Genomic DNA, 6,559 nt, shown 5'->3' on the forward strand with positions numbered 1-6,559 from the left:
ACAGTAGGTGAGCCTCTAACTCGAGATCCTTCTGCCTCAGTACCTTGAGTGCAGAGATAATGTGTGCATGACCATGGCCAGCCCAGCTCCAGACTATAATGAATACCATTTAACTTATTGCTGGGGGATACTAAAGCGTGTTGATTCATGTGCTGTAGGAGGCAGTTTTATACGTTTCCAGGTTCTGGAAACTGAGCTAACTGAGCTAACTGCTGTGAGTATTCATGTGCAGAGACTTTGTGCATGCGTCAGATGAGTTTTCAGCTGATTTAGGTATCCAGAGTCCAGGGACTTCCAGGTGAGAAGGGAGATTAGAGACTGCCTCTCTGGGAGCCTGGAAAGAAGTTGATTAGAATAAGAAAATACAGGCCATTTCCCAGGGAAGGAATCACAGAGCTTCAGAAGTGCAGCAGGGAATGAAAGGGTCCCTGAAAGGGGGAAGAGAGGGGCACTTGATGCAGAGAAGTGAGCAGAAGCCTGGGTCTCATCCCTGCAGTTTCCCAGGAAGCAGAGGGAGAAGAAACAGCTTCCAAAGGTGAGCAGGAGCAGAGATGGGCAGTCCTACCACAGGACAGGTCCACAGCCCTCACAAGCCCTGAACCCAGCTGTGGGTTTGATTGAGCTGATTCCTCTGGCTGATGAGTCAGCAGGAGGGAAGAATCCCATTTTCTTACTTGGAACTCAAAGGCCTCACACAGAAGCCATCTTGAAACAAGGCCTCAGTTGAGCCTTCCAGTCTACACTGAGGAAAGGCCCAGAGATACAGCTTTGGGAAGGATGCAGACCAGGCACTAGGTGGAACAGACAGCAGGAGGCTGGGTTCAGACTGAGCACACCCTCAGAGTCAGAACAGACCTCATCAACTATCAGTAAGACTGAAGGTTGTACCTCTGTGCCTGAGCCAGTAGGTAGAGCCAATTCTATTGTTCTTTGTTGTAAAGCCTGGGAATTTGGAATTCCGGGGTTATACATGATAACCATACTGAGTGTCTCACTAACATAGACACTTTTAATACAGAAAATTCACTCTGGGGAAATGGGATTTTGGGGAAGTAGGGAAGAACATGGCTGAATGGAATGGGATTCCTAGCAAAGAGAAGCAGAATTAGAGATTCAGTGGTGGTGACAGGTCTGTAAGTATAGCCTGGGAACAGAGGAGCATGTCCCTGCAGAGTAGAGTGGGCTCCTGGGGTGTCAGGAGGCTCAGGCCATCACTGTGCCATCTTTACCCTTTGGCTTATGGCCACTGCTCTACCACTGACCCTGACAGCAGCGTGCAGCCCCTTCTGCCACGGCCACTACCACTACCACCACCACCACCACCACCACTTCTCATGCTGCTCACCCTGATGGGGCGAGGAAACTTGTCCAGGAGCTGCCTATGTGCCGCAAACACATGTTTTAACCTGGAATATCAGTACAACAGTGAGCAGCCTGCCCCCTGGAAACACTGCCTAACCACAGGATCACCCTGACTCTGAGCAACAAGACATCTGAGATGAAGAATGGTTGATTTCTGGGTTAAGTCTCCTAGAAAAACCTCCAAGATCCACACCACTCCACATTGATGTTCATTACTTCTGGAAACCATGAGGTCCACAAACTTTGCTGCCTCTGCTGCTATGTGCAGGGAAACATCTTGCAGTGGCATAGATGACTGCAGACTGATAACTGAGAATGAGAGACAGGGACCATTTCTGTGACAACCTCCCCCAACCCCAACAATATACAGGCTAGATATAAAGATACTAAAAAGAGGGCTTAAGAGTTTGTGTAGCCCCCTGAGTGATTACTAGGGGGGACTAGTAATCACTCAGGGGGACTAGGGAAGTGGACTAGGGATGTTGCTATAGACCGAGGCTAAAATTGCACCTTGAGACTGGAAGATCTGAGGGAGCTTCTCAATTCATGAGAGAGAAGTGTTCTAAGAAAGGAACCAGCCATGGGATAAGTATCTGGACCAGGAGAATGTGGGAAATCCTAGAAGCAGACAGGAAGCCATGAACTCTGTGTGTGTGTGTGTGTGTGTGTACAAATTTATAATCCCAGCTGTGTCTGTAGCTCAGTTTTAAAGCACTTGCCTAGTATACATGGAGCCTTAGATCCTTGTGAAGAAACCCAGGAAACAGAACACACCTGTGACCCCAACAGGAGTGCAGGAAGAGAGATCAGACGTTCATAATCATCTTTGATACAAAGGAATGGTAGACCAACCTGCATTACATCATGAGACACCCTCTCATAACAAAACAAAAATCACAGCAAGCAGCACCAAATTGAAAAGTAAAATGATTTTCCTTACTCCATTCAGCAAAGCCTAATATTATTAAATCTCCCCAACCCATCATGTCTCTTCCGGCAAATGGGTGTGAGGGCATCTTCCAGTCACTCAGATGGTGGTCATCCAGACGTTTTCCCTGAAACAGATTTATGACATTGTCCTCAGTGTCTTTAAGCAGACTATATGTGGTTGGTTGGTTGGTTAGTTTATTTACTTATTTGGTTTGTAGGAGTAAAGACACTGTCAAATTTCACAACTGTTCTGGAAATGCTTTCTTGAACAACATTTTACTCTCTTGAACAACATTTTACCCTCTAATTGACAGATGGGAAAGTAGTCATATCCAGTTTCCTATTTTACACAGCTCCCACACTTCGGGAGCCTCCTTGGACAATTTAGTAACAACTGAATGCTGAACCCACATATGGAGAATCTTGGCTTCAGCCCTTGAAAGATCTCCTCTCACCAAGCAGCTTTGGCCAGCCTAGAACTCTCTGCATAGCCATGCTGCCATACAATGTAGATCTACCTTCCCTTGCCTCCCCAGCACTGGCACTAAAGGTGTGCACCACCATAGCTTGCACTCCCTAAACTTTGGAAACAGAGTCTATGAGCTAGATTTATTTCTTTCAACTCCCCCATTCTTATGGGCTCCTAGTAAACATTGATGAGAAAGATGTTAGTTAATGCCTTCCAGGAAGTATAACAAGAGACAAATGTCCCTTCTGCCCTTATTCCAGGAACTCCTGGTCTCTCCAGTTCATTCTGCTTTCTGGAATGCAGTTTATTTTCCTATAAATCTAGAGGGCTGGTCCAGGTGTTGAAGTCCCCCCAGGCTTACAGGCACATCTAAAGTAAGGATCTTTGGTGCAGATGGAAAACAGCCCAGGGCACACTAGCGATGCGCCCTTACTTAGGCTCTCCTGTAATGTTTATTCTGATGAGCAGATGCTATCTAGTGGGTGGATTGGAGAACTGGAGACTCAGTTTTTACAAAGAACAGGTGAGTGTATAGCCAGGAGATAAGGATGAAATTACAAGAGAGACTTGTCTTCATCCATAAATAGCTCTGGAAGAGTTCATGGGCAGCAGATGACCAGAAGGAGAGACTAACAAGAAGTCACTTTTCCCTAAGTACAGGTAAGTGAGGATGTCTACTGCCTTATGCTGAAGAGAAAGAGTCAGGATAGTGTTCCTTGGAGTGTCTGTACCATGTGGAATTACGTGAGAAGTGATGTGGGGTTGAACGTGGGACATTAAACAGTGGTGCTTGAGCCCTGAAACATTAGAGTAACTTACCATCCAGTAGGGTTCTGTGGATTCTTGCAAAGTGAATCTATGTTTGAATAGAATAATGGGTTTTCATAGATGACTATGTGATGATATCAGAATGGGGCCAGGGAGGTAAGGGCACACATATATTTGCAGTGTTGTTCATTGATTTTTGTGGTTTGTAAAATTAGAGATTTTTGTAAGAAAGAGCTTGTGACTGTAGACACTGCAGGTTTTATGTTAGAGGTGAGTTAGCTAAGGGCAGAACAAACTACATTTTGCTTTAGTTGGAATGTTGGACATGCGAAGGGAACGGCCAATGCAAGTACATGGACAGCTTTTAGAACTTTGATTTTTTTTTTTTTCTCCTATGACTAGGAAGTCGTTTAGCTGATTAACAATCAGGGAAAAATTTTGTTTTGTTTTTCGAGACAGGGTTTCTCTGTGCAGCCCTGGCTGTCCTGAACTCACTTTGTAGACCAGGCTGGCCTGGAACTCAGAAATCCACCTGCCTCTGCCTCCCGAGTGCTGGGATTAAAGGCATGCGCCACCACGCCCTGCACAGGGAAAATGTTTTGAGAAAGGCCATACAAAGATTTTTTAAAACGTTTGATCTGTTAAGTGGGATTCCATGACTCCCCTAACTTGGGGCTTGATGGCTGATGCCCTTCACCTTGGGCTGTTCCCTAACTTGGGGCTTGATGGCTGGTGCCCTTCACCTTGGGCTGTTCCCTAACTTGGGGCTTGATGGCTGGTGCCCTTCACCTTGGGCTGTTCCCTAACTTGGGGCTTGATGGCTGGTGCCCTTCACCTTGGGCTGTCTGTCTCTCCTGGTCATTTGTTTCACCAACGATCAGCTATTGGTGCCTACTGTGTTCTCACTCTCTCACAGCACCGCCCCCACCCCCACACCCCTCCCCTGTCCCTTCAGTGAACTTAGAACAAGAGTCATAGAATATAACAAATATGCCTCAGTGGATACTCATTAGATTCTCGAAACAGTCGTGAAGTCTTACTCTGCACTTTCTATTTTATTACATATGAGTGTGTGTGTGTGTGTGAGAGAGAGAGAGAGAGAGAGACAGAGAGACAGAGACAGAGACAGAGAGACACAGAGAGACAAAGAGAGAAACAGACACAGAGACAGAAAGAGAGACAGAGAGACAGACAGAGAGAGAAAGAGACAGAGACACAGAGAGAGGAGTAATTATAACTTCCACAAGATTAATCTGTTCTTTAACCACTGTGTGCTTGGGGATCTGATTTTTTTTTCTTTCCTTTTTTTTTTTTTGGTTTTCTGAGACAGGGTCTCTCTGTGTAGCCCTGGCTGTCCTGGAACTCACTTTGTAGACCAGGCTGGCCTCTCTGGTCCTTGATTAGTTTCTTCCTTCACTGAGGAAGCCATCCACCCACAGCTTCTGCAGACACCCCTGAACCCCACTCGTGTCTAAGCTGACACCCTTTACTTCCATTCCTCAGCAAAAATCTTCCTCCTTTGTGTCAAAAGAAAAAAAAATCATCCAAGAGTTGAGGCAGAGAGGTGGAGAAATCAATACCTTGCTTCAATAATCTTCAGATCATGCAAATACACACATTGTTTGTACTTTCTGTTTATTCTTTGAGCTGAGACTCATTTTGTATCCAAGACTGGCCTGGATCACATTGGAATCTCCCTCTCTTAGTCTACTGACTGAGATGTGGTCCCCATACATCAGTGTATCTTATATTTTCATTTGATTTTGGCATGTCTTCATGTGTCTTAGTCTGGCCTCCACATAATAAGTACCTAAAGGTGACTTTGATCTTTTCATCCTCCACTACTAATATTCTTGAATTACATACAGGCAGACACCACCATCCCTGGTTTCTCTGATGTGGAAGACTGAACTAGAAATTCATACCCACTAGACAAACTGTCTAGCATCTCATACACCCAGTTCCCATACTAGTAGTTTTATCATTTACAAATGAAAGGGGAAAGAAAACTTAGCATCTTAACAAATATTTTCCATCCCAAACCCTTGAGAAATGGAGGCATGGCTTTAGGGGTTAAAGGTCAGGCTTTGAGACAGGAACGTATCTCATAACATATTCAAACCCCAGATATCTCCTCCAACCCTGTGGTGGGAGAGGCTCTTTCCTCCTCTGCTGACAGCCCCTCCCCTCATGCACACTCAGGCCTGAGTACCTAACTCATCCCCTGCAGACCCCCAGCCTACAGGAAGCCCCTGTGCTCTGCCTTCTGAGCCCACAGTCTGAGAGTCTTGATTCCTTCCACCATGTTGATCTCCGTTGTCTCTTCCACAGTGAACTCCTGCAAAGACTCTAAGGTGCCCTTGCTTGTCAGCCTAGCAGTCACAGCAGTCCTCAGAGGGCACCAGCTCCTGGGACCCCCACACCCCAGCAGTAACTCTCTGTGTTCTTGGGGAGAGGAAAGTCCCCACTAAGTGGCTCCTGAGCCCTGTCCCTGCTGTGTCCCCTGTTCTTCTCCATGGCTGTTTCTCACTGTCCCAGCTGCCCTGCCCTCTCCCCTGTCACAGGCACTCTCCTGCATCTGAACCTTTGCCCTCTCTCTCTCTTCTCCCCTCACAGCCCTTTCTGGTTGGCTAACCCTCTTCAGCCTTGCTCAGATTCCTTCTGTGTGACAGTGTTAGAAAGACATTTCAGCCTGACAGTGCAGGGGAAGCTGCCCCCGTGCCCTCCAGCACTGCCGCGAAGCTCCCTGGGCTTGCTGGATGCTTTCTTTGTAGTTTATCAGCACTGTTCATGTGTTTATCCATGCAGGGAAACAGTGAATTATATATATATATATATATTGGTTTTTTTCGAGACAGGGTTTCTCTGTGTAGCCCTGGCTGTCCTGGAACTCAATTTGTAGACCAGGCTGGCCTCGAACTCAGAAACCCGCCTGCCTCTGCCTCCCTAGTGCTGGGATTAAAGGCGTGTGCCACCATGCCTGGCAAGAGTGGTACTTCTTGATCCTCCCCCTGCCTTGCTCTATGAGTG

Source organism: Mus caroli, unplaced genomic scaffold (genome assembly GCF_978045245.1).
Source record: "Mus caroli unplaced genomic scaffold, Mus_caroli_1 scaffold_13, whole genome shotgun sequence".
In the NCBI taxonomy this organism is placed as follows: domain Eukaryota; kingdom Metazoa; phylum Chordata; class Mammalia; order Rodentia; family Muridae; genus Mus; species Mus caroli.